Genomic DNA, 23,260 nt, shown 5'->3' on the forward strand with positions numbered 1-23,260 from the left:
AGCTCGCTTCCTGCCTGTCCTGAGCGTGGTGGCTGAGGCATTCGGGATGGAATATGCACCCGCAGCTGCAGGTCTCGTGCGGCCAAGGGCTCCAGTCACAAAGGGGCGGGGGGTGGGGGAGAACACCTGTTCCTGAAGCCAGAGGTGCTGGCCTGAATCGACACCCGCACCTTCTTCCCTTCTCTGCACCTCCATCATTGCAGGAAACAAAAATCCCGTGTTCCTCTCCCAGCCACAAGTGGGGGGACCCTGCTGAGGGCTTCACCCAGATCACCCTGCAGAACCCTGTCTCCATCCTTGGAGCTTTGCCTGCTGGGTCACAAGGGGCTGCTCCGCCGGAAAGGAGACCGGTGGGTGGGGCTGTGGGTTAGTGGAGCTGACTCCCCAGCGAAGGAAAACGGCAGCACAGCCGTGCTATTAACGCACCACAATGATCATCAGCTCGCATTGTAATCATTAAGACTATTAGAAGGAAATGTTCGCTTGAAGCTAATGTCAGACTTTGTGTTCTGCTTTGCAAACGCTCACAATTAATGCCAATCAGATTCAGGAATAAGCCAACTTGAAATCATGTCTGTTTCATCTCATTTGTCAGCTGTTGCCATTCTGTGTTGTACATTTTCATACAATTGCTATAAACATAAAAGGGAAACTCCACATTCTTCAGAGGGCTCTTGTATTGTTCTGTGTTCGTTTTAATTACTTTGCATTCAGAGGCTCATCTGGCCTCAAATAGCAAGAGAAAGTAGGTCTTTGTAAAACAAATATATAAATCTTGATAGATACCTTATTTTCACATTCAGCAGTTATGTTGGATTATCTACAGCTAAATAAGAAAAGCCTGTTAATTTTCCTTTTGCAGGGAGCTTTTTCGTCTCTCTGCTCAGAACTTGTGCTGTTTTCTGCGTGTGTTTCCTCTCGAAGGAAATCTCAAAGGGGAGAGAGCGCAGGGTGGGGAAAGCTGGAATTTGACCGGATGGTGGTATAATCCCCGGTACAAAAGTACACATCAATTATAAGAATTCCTACTGTAATCTTAAAAATCTATCTTTTCTGCTGAACCAGCTCATTAAAGAATACCATTCATTTCCATCTCCCCGGGTGAGAAGGGTTTAAATCTCCTGAGCTTTGTGCTACAAAATAGACTTAGGGTGATGGACTCTTTTTAAATATTAAAAGAGAGAGTTTATTTTTTTTATTTTTTTTGCAGACTTGCAGCACAGACGAAGCATAACCTAATTAGGCGAGGATGGTGGGGACGGGAGCCGCTGCAGCTTTAGGAGATCACCGCCTTGAATAGCTTCCCCATCTGTCGACTGGTAAATGTATCGCTTTCCTCAATGCACGTCTTTGATTACATACCGGGGCCCTGCCACCTCCCCTCGTGCTGTGAAAAGAGCCATCTCCCAGAGAGAATGAGGTTTCCTCGGGCCATCCTGGCAAGCCCAAGAGGAGTGAGCCGATGTGAGATAGGGCTTTTGTGTTTGTTCATTGGTCCCAGGGCAAAGGGGAAGGGGGTGGGCGGGAAAAGGGACATGGGGGAGTCGTGCTGCCCGTAAACTTACAGAGCGGGGTGAAAAATGGGCTTTCCGTTCGCCGAGAGCTCTATTGTATCCAGCAGCGTGGTAAGAAGAGGGTAAAGGGTGGGCGCCAACCTAGGGCTGTGGCGAACTCTCCTGTGGAACCGAAAAGACTAGAGAGTTTAGAGCAAAGAGGTGACGTGGAGGCAAGGGTCTGATGTCAGCCGCAGGCTCTGTGTAGGCTGGAGGAGGGTGCTCCCCAGCACAGGCTAGTTCTGATGAAGACGGTGCCAGCCGCTTACAGACGGAAGCGTGTAGGGCAAGGCAAGAGCAGTGAGTGCTCTGCCCGGAACGAGTAACCTAAGCGTGCTGTCTGCATTGCTACCGCGGTGTCGTGGTTCTGTGCAGGTGTGCGGGCCGGCTGGGGCACTTGCCAGGCTGGAGCGCAGGGGTGAATTTGTGGTCTGCGTTAACAAGGTCGGACGTGTGTAGGTTGTGCTCTGTGTGTGTGTGTGTGGCCCGCAAAGGCTCTATGCAAACATGTTAATTTGTTTTCTTTCTTCCCTTGCCTTTCAGGATAATTGGTTGCATTTGAAGTCTTTGTGAAAGCCTTTGATTATAGTAATTTCAGCAGTGTGATCTACCCTGGATTCCTTCCTTAGATTCTTTCACCGTTCAAGCCCTTGGGCCTGTAATTACATGAGCCAGTGCAGCTCTGCCTTGGTTTGCAGCGTAGCTGGGAAAGAGCTGGGCTAGTTGCCCCCTGGCTGCTGCCGCCCTGGGTCTGCGCAGGTGAGCGGCGTGTTCCTGGTGTGACGCTTCAGGAGCTCGTGAGATGTGTGGCGTGAGCAGCTCTTGGGCCAAATGCAGGGAGTGTAGATGTAGCAAAGCCAGTCCCGTCTAGGCCTCCCTGTAGAGACCCAGTGGATTAGCAGAGCAGCAGTTTGGCTGCCCTGCTCAAACGGCAGTCCGTGCCACCTCTGCGTTCCAGGAGCTTGTCTGAGCTCTGCCAAGCCCCCCTCACTCTTGGAGCCACCTTTAATGGTGGGAGCAGAGGGGCTAAGGGTATTCGTGCTACTGAAATGAAACTCAGCACGAAGTCCTGTGCAGAAGAGCCATGTAGGCTGAAATGCATGCAGGACAGCTGGGAGTGGGGATTACTGCACACACCGTGGAAAGGGAGGCAGTGTGCTCTATGTGTGTGTGTGTGTGTGTGTAACTGGGTTAGCGTCTTGCTCAGGGTGGGGGCATTCAGGACTGGAAGCCTGGCTGGAGCAGTTAGCATTTCCTATGGCTGTCTGAACAGCCGGGTTTTGTCTCTCCTGATGGCTGTGGCCTGAACCTGAGCTGCCAGTGCAGGCTGGCACTTGGAATCCCCGGTGCTGTGACCCTTCCCTGCTGCTTGGCAAAATGCCTCTGTGTTTGCCGGCTCCCCGCCCTGAGCCTTCGTCCCAGTGCGGCCGTGTCAGGGTCCCAGTGCAGCGGGGAAAACCCACCTCCCCAGGGGAGAGCAGGAGCAGCAGCAGTGCAGGGGCAGGCAGGTCCTTGGGGAAGCGGTTGAGATTTCAGGCTGCCTGGCTGGTCCTCGAGAAGCGAAGCCCCCAGGGGCGCGGTGCCACCTTGAAAACTCTTCCCCTTGATCTCCTATGAACATGCGGCAGCCAGAGCCGCGCGCGGGATTGAAGCACAGCGTAATTGTGTCCGACAAGCGTGATTTCTTTTCAAAGTGATGGCGGTGCAGCTCTTTGAAAGGCGGCATTCCTCCCGCGCGCCCTGATCCTACGCAACTTAGCGAGTGTAAAAGCGAGGGGAAATCTGTCGATTTTAAACACTGCATGGTCGGAGCCTGCGCCGTCAGGAGCCTCTGCTACCGACGCGCGCTGGCCCTGTGCGTCCGTTGGCTCTTTCCTGTTCCTGCCCCAAAATGAAACCACCCAAGTCGGCGCTTGACCTTTTGCTAGCGTGTTTGCTGCCTTGGCTGGGGTCTGACATTTTGTTTCTGGTCCCACCTAATGACCTTCTGCTCGGAGATGTGTACGCATGCTCCACTTCCAATTACAGACACCCCAGTCAGCTTCTTTCAGCTGCTTTTCACCTAGCTCTGTCTCGCGGCGAGCTGCACCCTCCTCCTCTTCCCTCGAGGATGACTTTGTAAATCGAAGCAGACAGCATCCAGGCAGTGTTTGTGTCTCTTTATGAGCTGGCAAGAGATAAGCCCTCCTAATCTAGCCCCCGGCAGCACGTGGCTGCTCTCGGTGTCACCTTGGGCCTCATGTTAATTTTAAGTGGAGAGCCACTAACGAACTGCCCCCAGACCTGTCTACGCCAGGCAGCCGCTTCCGAATCGGGCACTGAAGAGGCAGCTAGGCTGGCCAGGAGTTGGTGCTGCAATGACTCGTCCTGCCGGGGGAGGGTTACATGGCAGCTCCGCTGCATGTTAGCTCTTCCCTCCTGGTGATCACTGGGCAAGGAGAGCCGCATCTGGGGGCTGTGGTGCCAGGAGCTGGATTGAAGCAGGCACCCAACTCCTGAGGCCTCCTGCTCACGTTGGGAATGGATATCACACAATCCTTGGATTTATGTCAAGATCGGTTGGGGGTAAGGGGAAGCAAACCCCTGAAGTGTAGGGGCCTGCATGAAATGGTTTGCTCAGGGTTTTATGCTATGCCCATCCCCGTATCTGAGCCCCGATAGCTATTCTAAGGTAGGCATGGCTGTACTGGATCAGACCAGGGCCCACCTACTCCAATATCTGGTCTCTGACAGTGGCCAGTGCAGGCTGATAGCGTCATGGGCTCAGCTCCCCCATTTAAAATGTCAAGATTCTCTGGAGCCACCAGTTCCAATCAAGGCAGGTGTGACATGTCCCTTCCAGCTTCCAACCACTCTGTCATGCCACTCTGCCTTTGGGCTCAGACCTTCTCACATTAAACACAATTCGCCCACTCTGCTTTACTCCAGCTCCACCCCAACAATGGCAGAAAGTCCCGTCTACACCGCATGCCCTTTAAAGAGCCCTTATCCCTGTTTGATGAGTGAATGTTGGCCCCAGCGTCCTTTCTCCTCTGTCTCCTGTGTGCTGATTGGCTGTTGCTTTTCTCCCCAGAGGTGGCTGCATTTCACTGGTGCTGTTTGTGATGCACTTTGTGGATCCTTCAGCCTGGGTTGTCCTATATAAATGCAAGATGGTGATTGTTAGATACATTCAGCTTGTGTTAAACAAGACGCCTCTCTCAACAAACGTTTCCCTGATCAATAGGCTGCGGAGGGGCTTAATTTATAATTCCACTTGTAATTTTTCCTTCAGATGTCTGTCTCTCTCTTGTGAGAAGTCAGCGTGTCATTGCACAGTTATACCAACGGGCTCTATTCCATCAGAATGGCAGCACGTTTCCCTCTGCTAGGTATTTATAGAGGGTCATTCAACAGAGCGTCTAGGGTGTGTGCCCCATACCCAGTTGCTAATTCAGGTCTGTGAATCTGCCTTGATTGTTTTCCTGGTGATCTTGCTTTATATCAGTTTGGGTGTTTGAGGCTGGGGGATGGGAGTGACATTCCAGGAATCTGAGGTTACTGTAGGAGCAAAAATCTTCTACCTGCCTACCTGAAATCAACGTCTCATGTTAAGAATATCTCCTCTTGTAATTTCCAGGCTGGGGGGGAGGGGCTGCCAAGGGGAGTAGAGCTGTGCCCTTCCCCTGTGAGTGACGTGGGACTAAAGAAATATGGGCATGCTATTTCCTGCCCATTCTACTGGACATCGGTGGTGCATTTTTGCCTGTAATGAAGTAGTAATTGTAGCTCATCAGTACAGCGAGGCCTGGAGGCATTGTTATTGGATTCAGTGCAGTGCGCTGATTTCTCAAGTCTCAGAAGTAATGTTACCTCTATTTTTCATGTTGCACTTTTCTCTGATAAATGCCTGGCCATTCCACCTGGGGGTTGCATCTGCATACCCTGCTCCGGCTGCCAAAGTGAAGGCGGTGACCCTGTTCCATGAGCTTACAGCAAATCCGCCAAAGCAATGGAAATGGCCCCGTAAAATGGCTCTGAAGTAAAGGACAACGTGTAGTCACTTTTAAAAAGGGGTTTTACCAACTCCAGAAATTGCTAGATCTGTGTTCTTGCAGTGGCTTTAAAACAAAAAAGTATCTTCCTTGAGCATTTTGCAATAAAAAGAAACCAGAATGTGGCTCTTGGATTTAAAGATTCCACTAGTGTTGTAAACGCACCGTACGTGAGTGTGTGGCTTTTTTGTTTAGCTAATACCCCTTTCCAAAGCAACATAAATTAAACCCAAAAGCCACTCTTATTCCAGGAGAAAAGTCAACCTAGGGAGTTATATACCAGTCTAACTATAGCGATAGGATTCACACTTCCGCTTACACCAATATAACTTGCCAGTGTGACAAGCCCTGAGGGAAGTACAAAAATCCAGGTTTTTCAGTGATGAAAAGTTTGGCTCCAAACCCCAGTGCCCAGCGTGGGCCTGCGGGGTGACTCAAATCGGACTCAACAGCCAGTTTTCTGTGGAGCCACGAGAGCGCTGCGCTCCTGTGCCTCATCGTACATTGCAGAACTGGGGTCTTCGATGGACAAGATCCTCCTCCTAGTCAAAGGTGTCGCTAGTAACCGAGCTAAGGAATTTTCTTCCAGATTTTCTTTTAGTCTCTCTCTCGACCTGGTTATTCAGCTCTGGTTCTTTTGCCGTCCAAGTCGGCAGCCATTACAAAGGCATCCAAGGCATGTTGGTTTCGAGGATCATTATTAACCTGTTAGAGCGCTCTTCTTGCTCACAGCTAAAATAGATCTTTAATCTCTGTCCAAAATAGCTCATTTGATGGGAGGCCTCCTTAAAGCTGACACACACATTTCACCAGGCTGCCCCAGCCCCCACCTCGGTGCCTGCAAATGCTCAGTAGCACTTGGGTTGTTTTTTTTAATTCTGTTATGTACACATCAGATACCTTATTTCTTCCATCAGATCATTTGTAACAGTCACTAGGCAATTTACTCCCATTCTCTGATTCAATTTACTCTTTGTGCTGTCACAGCCATTTTTCTATGCAGGGCGAATTTTTAAAGTCCTCGTCCCTTCTTTTGTGGCCTCATTGAGAAGCAAAAGAGTTTGGGTTTGTTTTTAAAACAGGCACTTTTCGAAGCAGAGTTGGAAGGGAAAACATTTGGTCGGAAGCCGAGGATCAGGACAGAATCAGTGGTGTGGTGATTGCTGAGCAGTGCCTTAAAGGGATGCTCTTGGGAGATTTAAAAAAGAAATGGCTCAAATCCTGGAAAATTTTCTGTAGAAATTCCCACGGGTGTCGGTTTGTTTTAGCAAAGCCCTTATCGTTTGTGGGTGAGTGGGAAACCCGAGCCTGGTACTAACAGCCCTGCAGCTTTCTTGGAATTGAAAGAATATCTAACGTTGACTCCATCCCTTTTATTGCTGATGCTGCTTGTTTTACTTCCTTTGTCCCTCTCAGGTTGGACTGCAAAATTAGACTGGTGAGTTTCACTTCCTAGACTTCACTCCCCCTCTTGATCCTCTTGCCTTTATTTGTAGCTGATGAGTGGAGAATGGTGAAGAAATAGCAAGCCTGGGCTTTGATGGCTTCCCTGCCAGGTGGTTTGGTTCTGATGGGGATGTGCAAAGTTCAGCAGCTTCTTTAACTATCTGCTGACAGTTGTTAGAAGAACTTCAAAACCTGGCCCCCAAACGAGGCGAGTAGGGTCTGTGCAGCCAGCACGACTAGGCACTGGCTCAACACTTCAGCTTTTGCTGCAAACTGGCTTGTTTGTGTCTGGTATTGGCCCAAACCAGGGGATGCCGTATGGCAGGCTGCGTTTCAGAACAAGGTTGTTAAATGGCGTTTGAATGTAAGACCCCCCGAGGCAGGAAATAGGTAATAACCAGGCTTTGAAGATCACAGGGGCTGAAGCTGTCGCATTGGCCTTTTCAGCCGGTGTATTGTGGTGCTAAAGCTAGTCTGGCTTTTCTCTCGCGGGGCTGTCCGGGAGGCGGCTGTTCTTAGGTGGGGAGTGCTGGTGAGAGCTAACAAGCTGATACGGCGCATGTATTCCCACCACTCCTCTCCCCAGCTGCCAAGCTCCATGCACTGCAGGTTGCCAAAGGCCTTTCTGTGGGCTGAGTACAGGCAACAGGCATTCCTGGGGCTAGGCCCTTTGGGGTCTCGTTCTGGGAATCCCAGTCGGACTTGCGGTATCCTCCACATTCTGGGGCGCAGGCTCTGGTGCCGACACTGAGCGCTTGCAGCTCCGACACCACCCGACTTGGCACGATGCAGTGTAGCGGGCTCTCTTCTGGAGCACGCCTGGGCCAAAATAGCAGTTTGGGCTTGAGGTGCTTTGAGAGGGGCATGGGGAGCTCGCTGGGTGCGACAGGCCCGGGTCGGGGTCCATTGGCAGAAGCACGGGCCAAGCCTGAGGTGCCACGACAGGTGTGTGGGGAGCCAACGTCAGGACAACTGGCCCAGGGTCGGGGGAAAGTGGGGGGCGTGAGCGCCCACCCTGGTCACTAGCGATTCTCTTTGTGCCCCTATCTGTGAGCTGTTCTCCTAATCTGTCGTTCTTCAAGGGCCCATGCTCTTGGAAGGCTGTACGCATGTGACACGACTGCATCATCCCGGGCGGGGTACCAGCCCAGGGTGACATCTCCTTGGGTTCTGCTCCTTCTCTTCCACACACAGGGCAGACGACCTGCAGGTGCTGGCATCCTGGGTGGTATCCCGTTTGCCTGGGCGTGGGTCTGGGGAATGAGGCTGCGCTGAGAAACCTGCAAGGCCCAGCACTGGGGGAGGCGGGCAGGAGAGTGTAGCTTTTGCAATTACCCTGGACTCTTCTGCCTTTTAAGTTGAGTTGACTTATGAATAGTTTCAAAGTCAGCCCAAGGCCGTGTTAAGGAGGTCATGGCGGAGCCGAACTTCCACTTTATTGCTATCTTAATTAAAAGAACCATTCCAGAAGGACAAAGGATAAGCCACCAAGCTGTGCTCATTGCTTTGCTGCTCTTTTAATTGAAGAATCGGTCCAGCAGGGACCTGCTTTGGGGTTTTTCAGGTTTTTTTTAGACGGGTGTTTTGCATAAAATAACATCCCCTAGCTCCCTGGGTTTTAGAGCTGTGAAACTCCTGGCTTGCGTGGCAACCTTGGGCAGTTTGTCTTATTGCCATGGTGTTAAAAGGCAACGGAAAGAGGAGTGGGGAGATGGCAGCCAAATGTTACCTCGCTATATAAAGGCCCGCTGGGAACGCCATAAGAGGGAGTGGGTTTGATGCCCATTGGGGGCCTGCCTTGCAGGAGGTGACGTTCCCCCTGCGAGAGGGAGAAGGACCCAGCGCTTATAGCACGCCCATACGTACACTTCTTCCTGAGCACCAAGGCAGAGCTTGGTGACCACCGGTTCCTTCTACTGCAGCCAAACCTCGGCCAGCTGGGTGAATGAACACAGTGTTAGCTCCCTGTCCCCACCTGCAGCAGGGAGGAGGGAAGAGCCCCAGGCTGGCTCTCCCCGGAGATGACGTGAGTGCTGACCCATGGGAGAACTAGTGATGGAAGTATCAGGCTTCCATGCCAAGCATTGCTTTGCATTCGGTCTCTGCTAGGAAACGGGCCCGTCGCCCTGCACCGTGGTAGCAGCAGAGACTAGTGCAGATGGGCCCTTGCGTCTTGCTGTCTGTACTGCAGCTCCCCATGCTGCTCTCACTGGCTTCTCCGTTCCTGGGGTTGCCTCGCCAAGGCCCCCCAGCCGGAGTGGGGACTGCCGGCACGCTGGCCGCAGGGACCGCTCCCCGCAGAACAGATGTGCCATTGCGGCCCGGGCGGGGCGTGGGGTTAGGCAGCACCATCTTGGTGCAGTGGTTGCGCCCTGCTGGCATTGCCTTGAGCTGTCGAGATTGTGGGACCAGGGCCTTAGGTACGAACAGGTGTGCATTAAAGGGCTGTCCTGTGTTCGCCTCTCCCCCCAGGAGTCACTGGTGTCTCTTCATAGACTAGTTTCCAGTTGGCTGGGGGCAGGGCTGTTTGCTCCCCCATCTTCCCTGGGGTATTTGGGATTGAACACTGTCTGCCCGCTGAGCAATTCCCTGGCAGTATGCGGGGCAGGTCAGTCACCCGCTCTATGGGGCGGATGTTTTTTTCCTCTGGCCAGTGGGTCTGCAGTGGTGGTGGGTGTGGCAGTGGGGAGGATCAGCTGGTTCCCTTCTAAGGAACAACGCTTTGGTTTCCATCCAAACCTCCCCAGCTGTAATAAAAGGAGGAGCAGTATGGGCCAGGGATTGAGCTGGGGTCCTTCAGGAGAGGCAGCCCAAGCTGGTCTTATTTTTAGCTGGCATGAACCTGGGAAAATGACTGTCCTTGCAATGCACTTGCTGCCTTTTCCTGGGGACCTTTAACCAGGTTATCCGGGCCGCTGGGCCTCCAGTTGACTAGTTGAGCCTGCTTCTGTTATGCAAATCGTCCTTTAAAGACCAAGCAAGAGAGGAGCTGGGGCAGAATCTGGCAGTATGCAAATCCATCTAGCCATTACCAGGCACTTTCATTTCTTATTCCTGTCTCTGTCATGGTGCGGGGGACGGGGTGGGGGGGCTGGGAGCTGGGTGAAGGGCAGGAGAACTCCTCACCAGCTGGCCCAAAAATGTAAAGAAACCAGCTAAATAATAAGCAGGAAAATAATCACTTTTAGCATCATTCTCCATTACAACCTCCAGTTTTAATCAGAGGCGTCTGTGTTGCTTTAAGAGCTATGGGTTTTAAAGATCACAAGAGGGGTTAGAGAAAATTACCCTTGACTCTTACATGCTAATGTAATCTCTAACCAGATCTTCAGTACTGCAGCTAAAATTGCTTTTTAGATTAACATTTAATTATTAACAGGGCTCTCTGGAAGGCCTGGGGCTTGTGTGCGCGAGAGGGGGGGAGAGCAGGGAGCTGGCGGCTCTGAATGTATTAGACAGGCCTGATGGAGACATTTGCAAGCCGAGAGGGGAAGGTCGCCGCGTGGCCGATGGTAACGCGCCGTGCTTTATTGCAGCCCTCGGCAAGGTGTCGTCAAACTTTCTTTTTGATTTTATCTTATATTTCCCATAATTTACCGAGGGGTGACCTTTCCCATGTTAACTCGTTCCGGGACCAAACTGTCAGCTTTGCTAATTGACTAGCCTGCCCTTCTTTCGCTCCCCTCCCTCCCCTTCCCTGCCGAGGTTGAGCATAAATTACCTGGTAACTTCCAGCACAGAATATTTCTGAGAGATGCTGCTCGGGAAGCCAGGCTTTCTCCACCGCCATCCTCAGCACTGCCAGCGTGTCTGTTCGTAGAGCGGGGCTGCGCTGAGTTAGAGATAAGAGAGGGGTCTGCGTGCAGGCCTGGGAGCCTGGACACGCAGTGACTCTTGAAGAGGGCTTTCAGTCACTCGCTCAACCGCTCTGTGACTCGGTTTTCCCTTCTGTAGAATGGCGATAACGCGTTACTTTGTATCGCAGTAAAGCCCAGAGACCCCATTGTGCGAGGTGCAGCACAAAAGCAATTTGCCCGTGCCGCCTAGGGAGGGGATTTGGAGGCGGTTAGAAGGAGCTCTGTTCCGACGTGGTGTATCTGGGGAATGCCACCTTTCAGTTCCTCTCAAAGTGGTTCTTCTACCTGATAGAACTGAGCTCTCTGGGCCCAAACCCCTGGCGTCCCCTCTCTGATCCGTTGTCTGGAGCATGGCTACCTCCGTAATATCCTTGCCTTTCAGCAGTGCCTTTCATTGCCCCAGGGCTGCTTGGGGCAAGGCGGAGCGTTGCTCTGGAGCCTGCCGTCCCCGGCTGTAGGCCACCCTGTGTGCGCACAGAGAGGGTGCAGACTGCAGGGTCTGGGCTCAGATGTCATGCCCATGGTCCCCTGCTGGCTTCTGGGCCACCGGGATGAGATCCGGCCACCGGACTCTGCCGCTGCTTTGGTACAGAGTCAGGCACCGTAATGCCCGCGGGGCGCGCTCAGCTTGGGGAGCGGCTGGTGGGCAGGAAGTGCTGGTGTGGCGACGGAGGTGGCTGTACGTGCCAGAACGTTGGTTTTCCCCGCTGGGCTCATTACGGGGACGACAAATGGAGTTTGGCCGGCTCAGCCTTCGCTAGGGGAGCGCAGCTCTGCCTGCCAGCCAGCCGCAATTGCTGCCCTGACGTTTGGCCGCAGGAGGAGCCTCTGCAAGCCAAAAGCGCGGCTCTGGCCTCCCCCGGCTGCCTTTCGCCTGCTGGGGATGCCCCATCCACCAGCTGGCAGAGTGGCCGGAGACCAGTTGTGGGGGTCTCCCACCTTCCCCCTTCTCGGATCATTGTAACAGTGCGGTAAGGGTCATGCTGGCCCCTCTCCGTGGGACTGGGCTAGGCGGCCGCCTCCGGCGAAGCACAGACGTGGCCTCCTGGAGCGTCTGAGCCTGCTGCTGGGAACGTGGCTCTTGGGGCCGAGCTTTGGAGCCAGGCAGGCTCCGCCCTGGCGTACAGCCAGTGGCTTGGCACTGAGGTCCTGCCAGCGGGCAGGCTCCCTGCCTTCCATTGGGCAGGGGGGGGATGGCTGGGAGGAAGGCCAGGGCAAGCGACAGCTGGCTGGGTAGAACGTCCCCGCTCTCTGTGGCTGCAACCGCTGGTTTCTGCCACTGGGGCCGCAGCTACCGGCCTGATTAAAGTGCTCGAAGATGTACATTAATTATGGAAAAGCAATTAGAGGAACGAACACGGCTTTGAGGAGGTGGCTTGGGCATGGCACCTTTCCTGATGCTGGCCCACGTGTGAAGGGGGCGGCACCAAACAGGGCAAGGCCATGAGGCAATGTCACTGCTGCTGGCTGCTTCAGCGCCATCGCCACGGTGGGGTAAGCTGGACCGTCCCCAGGCTGCCGTGGGCACTGCCCACTGGAGCTCGAGTGGCCGCTGGGACTGGCAAACTGACTGCACATTTCCCTCCCCTGTTCGAAACCCAGACCTTGGAACTCTGGTTATTCTCCGTATTGCCCTCGCCCCGAAAGGTCTCCGTTGAGAGCCAGGCCCCACTGTGCCAGGCACTGCACCCGGAAGAGGTTGGCAAGGGAAACCGAGCCCCAGAGAGTGCTGCCCCTGAGCCACCCGTCGAGCGTGCAGGTGAACCGGACGGTAAGTAGCAGTGAATCGGAGGGCTCGGATTTCGTTATCCAAGCTGGGACCAACGCAGGAAAGAAATCACTAAAACTCCCCCCCGTGGCGAAAAGTGACCTGAGGTACGGCCGTTCTTGCCGCTCTGCCAACCTAGGGAAGGAGTCACGCTTGCGTAAAACACAGTCTCTGAACTGAACGTGTCTCTTGAACGTTCTGGGCCTGGCTTGAATCAGCCAGAGCCGGCTGGTCGATGGGGGAGGCTTTGGTGCAGCGCCTCGCTGTCGGGATAGTCGAGGCCTGTCTGTATCTTTACAAGCACCCTCCTGCAGTTTCACAGGTTGCTGCCAAGAGCTCTCGGGTTTCATTTCCTCACCTTGCTAGGACTCGGTTTCACTTTCGCATTCTTGCAGGTGAGCCCGATACTGTTGTGCTTACGGGTTCGTAATAATGCAGGGCCAAGCTTGGGAGTTATTTAAAACAGATATTTTTCCATCCATTCCTGAAAATATTTCCTTTCCTCTCGGTTTTGTAACCGCTCCTTTGGTCTCTCCCAGTTCCAAGAATTCCCTTCTTTTCTGGTTCTTATCCCACCCCATCCCTGTGTTACTGGAACCCCTTCGCTGATCTTGGCCACAATGCCTTCCACTCACCGACACTGTACTAGACCCCTGCCAGCCCCATGCCCCTGTTAGACACCGGTGGTCTGGATGGCGTGCCAGGCGAACTCCAGCTGGGGCTGCCCCAGGGGTGACGCTGCTCATGTGGCAGGAGGGGACAGTGCCATTGGTAGGTCCTTTCTGTACTGCAAAGCCGAGTCATCCGAGTGCTGTTCCACGCCCGTCACTGTGCTGGGCAGCAGCTGGAGCGTTCGCTGAAATCGGGGAGGGGGGCGAGGTTGGGGGAACATGCTTGTTCTCACCTATAGCCTCCTCCAGAATGGGCCACCTTGGAACGATCCGTGCTTCCCTCCCCTCCCCCCCAGCTTTATTAGCGTCTCAGCACGGATGGCACAAATGACAAATGGGAGCCGGCCTTGCTGCAAAGATCCTCCATTCTCTTTGGAACAAGAGGCCTGCTTCTAAAATCCCATTTAGTCATTGTGCTCCCGAGGGGAGCGGCACAAACTCAATTCAGCCTTAGACTTTGAAAGTTCCTATTTTCTCCCCCTTGTCACATTTTCTTTTATCTAAATCCTTGCCTATGAAAGCCTCTATCGACAGCTGCGCTGGCCTTATCTCGCAGAAGGGACCTTCGCTGAGGCTCTTGGAGGAGATAAGAAGGTCTTATCAGCCTCTGATGTCAGAGAAGGTGCCAAAGCGTTCTGTCATTGGAGCTTTAGACATAGGGTATTTTTTTTATTAAAGTCACAAAGACCTTGGGCTTATAAATAGTCTGATTTAGAGATAGGGCTTCAAAATTAGCAGGCCCTGGAAAAAGTCTGTGGAATGGAGTTAATAAAGGAGGGGAGTGCCCCAGCCAAACATCCAGGGCAGCTTTCCAGAGCAGTCAATATAGAACGGAGACCCTGCTTTTAGCTGAGGACGCTGTGTTTGCCTCTGGCAGCCTGGGCTCAGGAGGAAGATCCAGGCTCTCCTGGGTTCGGGAGGAGGACGTTTAAAGACCCAGCTTGCCATTTGCTTTCTGCTGCACCCGTCCTGAACAGAATCCGCCAGCAGCTCAGATCCACTCTCGCCGTTTCTTCCTGGTGCGACTCCTGGAGAGTGATGTGGAGAGAAACGTGAATTGTCTCGATTCCTGGGCCAGTTCTGGCGCTGGAGCAGCCTTGCTGCATCGCGGAGATACACTGTGAAATGCCCAGGTCAGGAGGGCGCTGTTGCCTGCTGCCTAGCCAGGAGGGGCCCAGCCTGGGCTTGGGAATGAAGGGGCACTTTAGGAGCTCCTCAGTCACAAGATGTGTTACAGCTGGGAAGAGCCAGGCTACTGTTAGGGGAATCCAGACTGAGCTGTGCCGTGCTTTCGTCCCCACTCCTCATCCCATCCGTCTCTTCTTCCTTCCTTCCTTCCTTCCTTCTTTCCTCACATGTTCTCCCTCATTTACTCCAAAGCAGGCTGGTCCTGGGAGGGAAGTGATCAAACCTCATGCTCCAGGGTTTTGGCTAATTGCTGCAGGGGTCAGGAAGGGACACGTGCACACAGGTAGCCAGGCGGAGGGCCTCTGCTTTCTGCTGAAGTGTTGGGTATTGTCCTCCATCAGAGGCAGGATAGCAGTAGCGATTGATCCCTGTTCCCAAGGGGAATGGCTGTGCCTGTGCTCTTTAAGCTTTATCCGTGATGGGCGAGGATCATTCAAGGCCCTGGCCTAAATGAAGCCCAGCAGGAGTGGTTCGAGTCAAACGGGGAAAGGGCCCACTTCTTTGGTTCTCCCAGAGCAGCCACCTGCAGTAGCAGGAAGCCAGACGGTCTCCAAGACAGCTTATCCCCCCAGAAACCCTGCAGCTCCCAACATCTGTGAGCCTGTGCTGAGTGCTGCATGCTGATTTCCCCCCCCCCCTCCCCCCGGTCATCCGCACGGGGCCCCTTAGGCCTTGTCTCTACAAGGGATTTGCCCCTGTTACCACCAGCTGCAGCTCCATCCATGCAAACCCCTCGTGTGCACAGGGCTCTTTGCACCTGCTTGGAAGCAGCCCCAGCGCAGATCCCAGCTTGCGGGAGCCGTGTTGGTGTGCACGAAGGGCTGAAAGCAGTAGTGTAGACCAGGCCTTTGTCTTGCATTGGTCCTTCCCCACCAGCCTGTCCCCTCCCCAGAACTAGGGGATGGTTGGGCTCCCAGTGCGGAGAGGGTTAAAATCTCCAGGTCCCCCGCCCCTGCCAGCCTCCCCCTGGGTAGGGATGGGGAAGGAGCCCTTTTGTCAGTAATGAAGAGTGACGTGACCTTTCCCAGTGCAACTTGTCAGAGTGATTCCCGGTACGGGGGCGGGGATCTGCACTGACAGCACCTGCTAATGCAGCCTCTGCTCTTCATGCTCTTCTTTGCCGGGGAAACCCCCTTCCTCCGGATGGGTGGGGCTTGTGACTCCAAACAGGGTGAGAAGAGCAGCCTTGTGGGCCCTGCTGTGGGAAGGAGACGGTCTTCCCCTCCGGAGAGTGCAGTAGAGGAGAATGGCAGTCCCCTCCCAGGGAACGGTAGGTGCCTCACTCAGCCCAGAGGGGGATGCTGCTCAGACGCGCCGTGGGCTTTCATTCCTGCCCTGCGGAACATCTAGGCAAGAGCAGACACCTGCTATCGGGAGGGCTATGCCTGCCTCTCCGGCTGTAAGGTTAATACAAAAGACCAGGGAAGGTCCCTCTGTGAGGTCTAGGAGCAGCTATGCGAGAACCTCCCTCCGCAGCTGCTCAGAGCTTTCTGAAGCAGCAGCAGGGTAATCCTGCCAGGATTGCTCAGCTTTGAATACTGGGGTGGAGCTGACCGGCGTCTGGCCAGTTTCACGCTGCTGCTGGCTAAACCTGTGAGTTCTGGAGCAGACCGTGTGCAGGCTAGAGGACCGGCACTGAAAGGAGTCCCACTGGAAAGTTGTCTCGGCAGTGGTAAGGACTAGATCATTTAGTGATAGCTTAAATGAAGGGGTTTGATCCCATCCCTCGCCAGGGAAAGGTTCCCCTCTGTCAGTGGCCGGTAGCCAAGTGGCTGTTTCAAGCACTGAGAACACATTTCTGTGCATCCATGCCTCCCAGTTTGCAGCACGCACGAAACCCCTACCCATTGCACAGGCTGTGGAAGGGGATCTAAACCTGCAGATCTCCCACTCACACCCCAGCTCCTCGGAGCATGCTCAGCAGAGGCCTTCCAAATTCGGGGCAGGTTAGCAAAAGTGCAGAGTGTCATCTTTCTTGTGGCGAAAGAGCCAGAACAGCTTGAACTAAATCGGATCCTGCTGACTGGAATTAGTTCAAATGCATATGGAGCTAACTAAGCTAGTGGTAAGCATTGGAACAGCCCAGTGTCCAATTCCTGTCAGCTGATGCAAAGGCTTTTCTGAAAAGCATTAACGAAATGCCACCGAGTGGACAGATGCCTATTGTGCGGTGGGGCCATCTCCGCCCTCTCACATACAGGGTGCATTATCTGGGCCTGGCTCCCAGCACAATTATTATGCAGGGCTCTACAAATCTGCAGGATCCGTGTCCTGCCGGGTGAGGCCATGGCAGCCCTTTCAGCCCGCAGGGCACGAGCTGTGGGGGAAGGGAGAAGGTCCAGCCCTCCGACCTTGCTGCACGTTTGAACCAATGGCCAAGCGGTGCACGAGTCTCTATTACCCGGTATTGACGCCCAAGCCGCCAGCCCTCTGCTCCTCTGTGCCCAGGTCATGGCCAGGCCTTACCCCAGTGAGGGTTGCTCCGAGCATAGGTGCTGATTCTGGGTGCTCTGCACCCACCGGAAGCTTCCCTCCCCACCCTCCCCAGCTCACCTCCGCTCCTCCTCTGAGCGGGCCACGTCCCCACTAGCTCCCAGCGCTTGCTGCTGTGAAACAGCTGTTCTGTGGCGGCAAGCACTGGGAGGGAGTGGGGAGGAGGGCGACCACGGCACGCTCCGGGAAGAGGCAGGGATTTGGGGAAGGAGTCCAATAGGGGCAGGAGGGGGCAGAGTTGGGGGCGGGGACTTTGCGGGAAGGAGTTGGAATGGGGGTGAGGTGAAGGCGTGGGCTGGCCGACACTTGCTTGTGTTAGCCTCCCCCCCCCCATCCTGGCGCAGCCCCGCTGCCTTCAGAGCCATTCTCCTGCCGCGTCCTCAGGCAGCTCTCCAGGGTGCAGAGCGCCCACAGTGACGGTGTCGTGTTTGGTCTCCATCCCAGCAGCCTCCAGGGGCCATGCTGCCCTGCTCTGCGGGCCCCGCGCTGGCTGACGCATTGCTGTGGTGATGGCCTTTACCTGGGCGGCGGCCCTGGGGCATGAGTTCTCGCGGGGCACTGCACTGATGCAGGTCTGGAGAGCAGCAGGGCCAGCTGGTTCCTGGTCGCTATAACCTGCTGCGGGGCTGAGTTCTCCCAGCCGACAGGCTGCATGGGAGAGGCCTGAGGCTGGGCTGAGGCCGGTGCTGTCTGGACCGGGTGTCCAGTCCTAATAAAGCCCAGGCTCTGCCCTAGGCCTGGGCTGAAACTGACCTTTGAAGTCACTGGAGTGCTTCGTTTCTTGAGCTTCCTGTAGGTCACCCGTTGCAATGCAGCCCCTGTCGCTGGTGTGACACATGGGGGTAGAGACACTGTTTTCCCTCTGTTAGACTCTGGGCTGGTGAGTAGAGACGTGGGGTGATGAGGTCTCGTGTGTGCAGTAGCAGAGTTGTCCGGCCTCTGGACAGTTCTGTTCTTCTAGGCTCTAAGAACTGGCCCCTTCCATTCAGTGGGAATCCAGAGAAGCTGCCTGTGGCATAAAGCCCTCGAAACAGAGATTTAGGTGGGAGGAAACGGGAGGAGCTCAGCCCTCAGTGGAAAGGCTCAAATGCCAATCCTGGGATCAGACCTCTTGAGGGTTGAGTCCTGAGGTCTGTGTGCATTTGCTTGTCCACAGTGTGTGTCCAAGACCAAGAACTGCATGCTCAAGAAAGTGTCTGGGCCTCTGGCTTCACTTCCTGAAGAATCAGCAGCTTGGCCTCTAGATTTTAGTCCTGCTTCAGGATGCACTGCGAGGGGCGAGGTCCCCAGGGGGTGGGGGGAGGCGTCTCTCTCCTTGGTAAGCAAATCCCCCAGTCAAACACTGGGGCAACTTGGGGTTCCACGAAGTTCCAAATGTGCTGCTTATAGGGACGCGAAGGCGCCTGATCTCCGCTGCCAGAGTCTTCAGTCTTCCTCCAGCAGGTTCACCCCCCACTCCTGTGCTAGATACCCCAGGCCTGCTGTGAGCGGGGGGAGGTGTCGGGGCTGGCTCCCCCAGCTGCGTTAGTATGCGCAGGGAACTGTAGCAGAAAATCTAATTTGATAATTAGCGTAGCTGCCGGGGCTGCTTTATGTCAAAAGCCGCAGCTTTTTTGCCTTAAAAAAGAGAGCGCGAGAGATAAATCCCTTTCATTTCAGCAGATGCAGTTAACTTGCCCCCTTAAGGCTGATTGCAGCAGTGCTCATCAATACTGCATTAAAGGGGATGGCACTGATTGATGGCCCGTCACAAACTGTGTGAGGCTTTGCCCAAGCCAGGGCACCGGATGGGAGAGGCCTCACCCCAGGGGCCAGGGTACGTTCACCAGGTCGTAGGTTAAATTGCAGCACGGGCAGGGTGTGATCCGCAGGAAGGATGGCCAAGCCACTGGTCTGGGACCCAGGTGACCGGGGTGTGATTCCACATGCTCTGTGAGACCTTGAGCGTGTCACTGAATCTCTCTCTACCGTGGGGTAGTGACAGCTCACAGTGGGGGGAGAGGTTAGCTCTTTGTGAAGGGCTGTGGTACTGGGGCCCAAACCCGGGATCACAGACGCCCTAGGGGAGAGGGAACAAGGAGATGGAAGGAGACAAGGTGACATTGGGCTGGTGGCCAAGACGTTGTCCTTAGCAGTGAGATCTATTGGCCTGGCACAGCTCCCGGAGAAGGGGGAGATGTCCCATCCCTTGGGGCACTCGCCATTCAGCTGACCTGGAGAGTAGACGGCAGGGGTCTGATCTCGATGTGCCTTTCCAGGGAGCTGGTCTGGGGAATGTGGCCAGCACCGCCGGACTGGTGGAGGCCAGTGCAGCTTTGAGAAGCCCTCGGGGAATAATCTGGAGTGTGGGTGGGGGTTTCCCTTCGCCGATTTGCCTCCCCGTTGGAAGTGTGAGGTCCTGTGCAAGAGCGGCCACGTCCCAGCAGGAGGCCCCAATGGGACTTCTTTCCAAATAAACAGCGGGAAACTGGTCTGGCCAAGGAGGTGCAGGGTGGCAGCCGGTGCTGCCCGGGAAGGAGAGCTGTCAAGGAGATGCATGAGCCCCAAGTGCTGCTGGGCTGGGAAGGGTTAAAGGGTGACAAGACAAAGACACTTAAGGACAGAAGGGCTGGTGGAATCATTAGCACTTGGGGATGAGCATCTCAAGCTGGGAGCCTCAGACGTTATTAGATGTGCCCATTAATATGGGGCGAAGCTTAGCTTAGCTGTCTAAAAATTGTCTCTGCTAAGAGCTGTGTGACACTGGGTGACTGGGGCAAAATTGTGATCTGAATTAATCGGTGGCTTTATTTAGTCTGGCATGTGGCTTCTTCGTCTCTCCAGGCCCTGCCACGCTGCTGCTCCGGCTGTGCCAGGGCTGCCATTGTTGCTGTACAGTCAGGTTGCTTTGGCCCTTCGAGGTCTAGGGTGGGCATGTCACTGGCTGAGAAGGGAATGGCCGCGCTCGCAGGCAGGTAGCACGCAGCCGAGTTCAGATTGCTGCAGGCCCAGCCTGAAGAGATTTAGGGGGAGACCTTGCAAGTTTCCAGGGGAGAGGCTGCTTTGCATCCTGGCTTGGAAAGTGCCTTAATCATTTGTTATGGTGCCTTTTGAGTAGGACCAAGGGATGCCCCTTCTGAGGTTTGCTCTCAGCCCTTGTGTGAGCAACAATCAGGCCATGCTGGTCACCTGGACTGGGAGCCTGCAGGGAGAATGCTGCTTGCTTGCAGCTAATTACAGAAGTAGCAATTAGCTGCTTCCTGTAGGTCCCAGGGAAGGACAGCAAGTGTCTCGTCTCAGCCCCATGTGCTACAGCAAAATAGGTGGTCAGCATTATCACACGTGGGCCAGGACCCAGTGGAGAGCAAGGATGCGATTCAAATGTCCCGGCTTTGTCGGCAGCCTTTCCGGGAAAATCCCTGGGTGCTACTCCAGCCAGTCCTGGTAGCTCCATGTTGCATGGTGGTCCCTCTGGACGTGACGCCCTAAGAGCAACTGTGCGGCCACTCAGATGAGACCTAAAACCCAGGCTCTGACCCACTCAGTCATTTATGATCATGTGTCTGCTTCACCAGAGGCAGGGTATCAGTCCAGGTGTCCAGCCCAAATCTCCATCATTACATTTTTGCCTCCCTAAATTCCCACCTGGCAGTTTCACTTGGAGACAGGATTCTTCCTCACTTCCTGATTTCAACTGTGTGTTGTGCTGCTGTGAAACAGCTGCTCTGTTCCACTCCAGAGGTGGCTGCATTCCACTGGTGGGTGAAATTATTTCTGCTTGTAAAGTGCTTTGGGATGCAAGGGCCAATATGAATGTAAAGCATCGTTATTGCTTACAAACTTTAGGGCTGCTTCACTTGTCCTTTTTTTACTTACAGTAGCTCCTGCTCATGTTAACATGATCTGGTAGTGACGATCCACTGCTCCCCATATGCCAGTGTCACCGAGGTGTGCACATCCCCTTCAGACCGCCCCCTTGACCCATTCTCCTAAAGGGGCAGCGTCCAACAAGAACATTCTGCTCTGTCCAGGCCCTCATCACTGCAGCATCCAGTCATGCATTAAATGATGTGACCAGCATCCGTCGCGTGTGGTTCGTCCTTTCTCCTTCCCTCTCCCCAAGGAGAAGTGGAGTGGGAGTTGCCCTGTGATTTCATGTTGGATATGCGTTGGGCTCGGTGTCTGCATTAGCCAAGCCAGGCAGAAGACATGCCCCTTGCACTTGGAGTAGAAGGTGGGGAGGCTTGTGCTGATGCTTAGATCTGGGGGCATTTGGTTCAGTCTCGGGCCGGCTCTGGAGAAAGCTCTCGCTCCTGCCCAGACAAGCTGTACCCTTGCGGTGGGTGGCTGCATTCGGCCTGAGGAGCAGAGCTTTCCTTCTCGCTCTTGGCCAGAAGCTTTAGGTACCTTTTAGGTGTCCTGAGCCCAACCTCTTGAGCGCCTCGAAGATCCAAGTCAAAGCCTTGAGCTTCCCATTGTATTCCATGGGGTCAAACTTTGTTACTCGGAGCATGGCAGACGGCTAGCATGGGAAGATGGCTTCCCCTCTGCTTTTGTTTCCTTTGTGCATCTGACAGCATTTTTTGCTCTTTCTCCTGCGTTGCATCGGGCCTGGCGCCAGCCGGCTCCCCTCTGCCGACTTCTCCCCTCAACCCTGGAGCATCAAGAGCCTGCTGCTAAGACATGGTCCCTGATCAGCAGGGAGTCTCCAAGGACAGCTGTGCTCGGGTGCCTTTGCAAAGGTGCAAGCACAGGGTACGTGGGGAGGAAGGGAGCCAGCTCCCCCACCCCCACTGGCTCCCTTGGGTGAATTGTGGGGGAAGGACAAGGAGAGAATTACAATAGGTGATGCCAGGCCAGCAGAGGTGTGGGGATTAGCGCAGCGCCGTGGGGGGGAGAGGGCCCTTTGTGTGGGGGAGGAGGTGATATGCTTTTGCTAATCAGCCAGATGGTGGCTTCTTTGCGGCAGCCCTGAAGGCTCAGCGGAGACCCGGATAGATGGGGTTTGCAGTTAGGGTTAGCTGTCAGTCAGCGTGGGCCAGACCCAGGTAAGCTGGATACCTACACTAAACCAGGCAGGGTCCATGCCTTCCTCTTACCGCTGGCTCGGTGCGTCCGTCCCTGCAGGGGCAGTCGCTTCACTCTGCCCATCTCTGCAGCAAACCCCACGCTCCCCCAGTCGAGTCACCACCTGCCCTGCATTGCTCAGCGTCTGATGGGCTCCTGCAGGCCGGGAATGCGCGTGGCACTTGGGCTGGGCCTCTGGTGCGTGCGCTCACGCTGGAGGCGCTGTGAACATTTCAAGGATGGGGAGATGGGCAGGTCTCCAGGAGGGAGTGGTGCTGAGCGTGGCCTGCCATGATCTCGGGCTAGGGTCCTTGCACAGTGAGCGTTGCAGCTCAGACACCTCTGCCTGCACAGAGGTCTTCTGCTGGATGGCTGGGGCTGTTCTAATCTGCTTAAAGCTCTCCCTTTGGTACCTGTCTGTTTTACCTGTCCAAGGCTCATAGTCCTCCCCTTAACCTCTGCTCACCTACATGCACGCACAACACTTAACGGTGGCGGTTTATCACGCTGCCCTTCTGGCTCCCACTGCAGAGGCACGGCCTGTTGCCGTTGTCAGGCGCTTTCCTTTACCAACAAAGCAGGATCCTTCCTGGGGGGGACACCCCGGTGCTGTGGTTTACTGGGATGCCCAGGGCAGTTAGCCGGGAAGCTCCTGCTTTGATCGATCCTCCTCCCGGCTTTTACCAAACTTGAGGGTGGTGGGGCAGTTCGCACGCGCGGGAGCGAGCGATCTGAAACCTTGCTCCTAGCAGGGCTGTGTAATGAACCCCCAGTCCCGGCGGAGATGTGCGAACTAGCGAACAGTCAAGTGCATTCAGTCTGAACACGAAGCACTTCATTCTCTTTTCAAACTGTATAATTTCTGCCTGATTGTAATGGCATATTTTAAAATTACCAGAAATCAAAGCCAGAAAATGGATACTGCTGCTTTTACTGTGAGCTGCATTAACAAGGGATACGTAATGTATGAAATAAAAACACTCCCTTTTTTTTTTTTTAAGACAGTAATAGGAGAAAATTGGTTTTGAAACTGAATAAAAGTCCCTTTCAGAGGAAATCATTTCTTTTAGGGTACCTTTGCTGAAAGGAAAATAGTGAATAATGAAAGGTGGTTACATGATTGTCTTTCATTTAAAGAGCGGCTAGGACAGATGGAATCTCAGCAAAATACAAGATTGGAATAATTGCGTGGTAACAAGGCGCT

General features: G+C 54.4%; 1 protein-coding gene across 4 annotated transcripts in view; it reads left to right on the top strand.

Moving 5' to 3' along the window:
* Positions 1–23,260, top strand: part of FAM222A (family with sequence similarity 222 member A) — a 104,589-nt gene that overhangs the window by 20,294 nt on the left and 61,035 nt on the right. The window contains exons 2-3 of one of the 4 annotated variants that reach the window (XM_084649249.1): positions 1,211–1,319; positions 2,097–2,312. The exons of 1 other annotated variant lie outside the window; for it this stretch is intronic. The gene's annotated coding sequence lies outside the window, so the exon portion shown is untranslated. Of the gene's footprint in view, positions 1–1,210; positions 1,320–2,096; positions 2,313–10,498; positions 10,581–23,260 lie in introns of those variants that run through there. 2 more of the 4 variants (XM_084649248.1, XM_084649252.1) reach the window with 2 other exon arrangements.

The sequence above is a fragment of the Lepidochelys olivacea genome, assembly GCF_965140295.1.
Source record: "Lepidochelys olivacea isolate rLepOli2 genome assembly, chromosome: 15".
NCBI lineage: Eukaryota > Metazoa > Chordata > Testudines > Cheloniidae > Lepidochelys > Lepidochelys olivacea.